Genomic DNA, 2,935 nt, shown 5'->3' with positions numbered 1-2,935 from the left:
TGAACAAGATAAAAAGAAGCATGTTGAAACTTGTGATGAAGGTGTAACTTGTGATTTAATTAATACATCACTATCTCTACCTATCATTGTTGCTCCTACTAATCCTTCTTGTGGTACATCTACTTCCACCTCATCTAGTAGTGATGGTCTCACTTGTGATATCTCACTAATGGTTGAGAATGAGAACCTCAAGAAGGAGGTCACTAAGCTTACTCACACTTTGGCTAAGGCCTATGGTGGTGAGGACCGCTTGCTTATGTGCTTGGGTAGCCAAAGAGCTTCTTTCTACAAAGAGGGATTAGGTTATACTCCCAAGAAAGGCAAGGCGACCTTTGCTTCTCACAAGACTAGTTTTATGAAGAACAATGGTCGGTATTGCAATAGTTGCAAACAAGTGTGTCATAAAGAGCAAGAATGCAACAACAAGAGCAAAAATGCTAATGTATCCTTCATAAAGCTTGATTCATGCTATATGCTTACTAAGGGTACAAATGGTGTGAAGGCTAAGTTCATTGGTAAACCATGGATGGGCTCAAAGAAGAAAGTTATTTAGGTACCAAAGAGCTTAGTGACTAACCTTCAAGGACCCAAGCAAGTTTGGGTACCTAAAAAGAATTGATCTTCTTTTGTAGGTCAATTACAAAGCTGGAGGAAAGCATTGGGTTCTTGATAGTGAGTGTACTCAACACATGACCGGTGATGCAAGAATGTTCAACTCAATCAACACCAATGGCAATGATGGTTATGATAGTATTACATTTGGTGACAATGGCAAAGGCAAGGTCAAAAGGCTTGGTAAGATTGCAATATCCAATGACATGAGCATATCAAATGTGTTGCTAGTAGAAAGCTTGAACTTTAATTTGCTATTCGTGGCTCAATTGTGTGATCTTGGATTCAAATGCATATTTGGGGTTGATGATGTAGAGATCATAAGTGTAGATGGCTCTAACTTGATCTTCAAAGGCTTTAGATATGAAAATCTATACTTGGTTGATTTCAATGCTAGTGAAGCTAGATTATCTACATGCTTATTCACTAAGTCTAGCATGGGTTGGTTATGGCATAGAAGATTTGGTCATGTTGGAATGAAATAATTGAATAGATTGGTTAAGCATGACTTAGTTAAAGGCTTGAAAGATGTTGTGTTTGAGAAGGATAAACTTTGTAGCTATTGTCAAGTCGGCGAACAAGTTGGAAACACCCATCCTAAGAAAAGCATGATGAGCACTAGTAAAGCATTTGAGTTATTGCACATGGATTTATTTAGGCCAACACAATACACTAGCATTGGTGGAAATAAATATGGCCTTATGATAGTGGACGATTACACTAGATACACATGGGTATTCTTTCTAGTGAACAAAAGTGATGTGTTTGCAATATTCAAATCATTTGTCAAGGGCATTCACAATGAGTTTGAAACAACCATCAGGAGAGTTAGAAGTGACAATGGTAGTGAGTTCAAGAACACTAGAATTGATGAGTTATGTGATGAATTTAGAATTAGACATCAATTCTTGGCCAAGTACACTCCACAATCAAATGGCCTTGTTGAGAGGAAGAATAGAACACTCATTGATATGGTAAGGTCTATGCTTAGTGAGTACAATGTGAGTCAATCCTTTTGGGACGAAGCTATCAACACAGCTTGCTATTGTAGCAACCGCCTCTATTGTCATCCATTGAAAGAGAAGACACCATATGAGCTCTTGAATGGTAGAAAGCCCAACATTGCATATTTTCGGGTATTTGGTTGCAAATGCTATATTTTGAAAAAAAGCACTAGATTGGGTAAGTTTGATAAGAAATATGATGAATGATTCCTACTTGGTTACTCCACTACAAGCAAAGCATATAGAGTACAGAATTTAGATAGTGGTACTCTTGAGGAAGTTCATGATGTTGAATTTGATGAAACCAAGGGTTTACAAGTATAGAATGAGAACTTAGAAGATGTTAGAGGCATTTAACTTTCAAATGCCATGCAGAACATGGATGTTGGTGAATTGAGGCCTAGGCAAGTGAATGATGATGAAGATGATCAAGTGCAAATGCTCTCTAACTCAAATGTGCAAGATGATACAAATCAAGTTAGTGCAAGTGGATCTCATAACAATGAACAAGATCAAGTGGCTAGTACATCATCTCAACCCAATGATCAAGCAAGTGCAAGCAATCAAGTTCTAATCCTCCAACCAACCAATGTTGCAAGAGATCATCCACTGGACACTATCATTGGTGATATTTCTAGAGGTGTACAAACAAGATCAAAATTGGCATCATTTTGTGAGCACTTCTCATTTATATCATCTATTGAACCAAAGAAGATAGATAAAGCATTGAAGGATGTTGATTGGGTGAATGCTATGCATGAAGAATTAAATAACTTCATAAGAAATCAAGTATGGGAGTTGATAGAAAGACCTAAGAGACACAATATGATTGGAACCAAATGGGTCTTTAGAAACAAGCAAGATCAAGATGGGATAGTTGTAAGGAACAAAGCAAGATTGGTAGCACAAGGCTATACACAAGTTGAAGATCTTGACTTTGGAGAAATATATGCCCCAGTTGCTAGATTGGAAGCAATTAGAATCTTACTAGCCTATGCTTGTTCCCACAACATAAAGCTCTATCAAACGGATGTTAAGAGTGTATTTCTCAATGGCTACATCAATGAAGAAGTATATGTTGAGCAACCTCCCCGTTTTGAAGATGATAAGAAGCCTAACCATGTGTACAAGTTGAAGAAAGCATTGTATGGCTTGAAGCAAGCACCTAGAGCATGGTATGAGAGATTGAGGGATTTTCTACTCTCTAAAGGGTTCACAATGGGCAAAGTTGACACCACTCTTTTCATCAAGAAGATTAAAAAAGATATATTTGTATTGCAAATCTATGTTGATGACATCATATTTGGATCAACAAATCA

Source organism: Miscanthus floridulus, chromosome 3, assembly GCF_019320115.1.
Source record: "Miscanthus floridulus cultivar M001 chromosome 3, ASM1932011v1, whole genome shotgun sequence".
NCBI lineage: Eukaryota > Viridiplantae > Streptophyta > Magnoliopsida > Poales > Poaceae > Miscanthus > Miscanthus floridulus.
The sequence above is the reverse complement of the archived record's forward strand: the minus strand, read 5'-3'. Positions refer to the sequence as shown.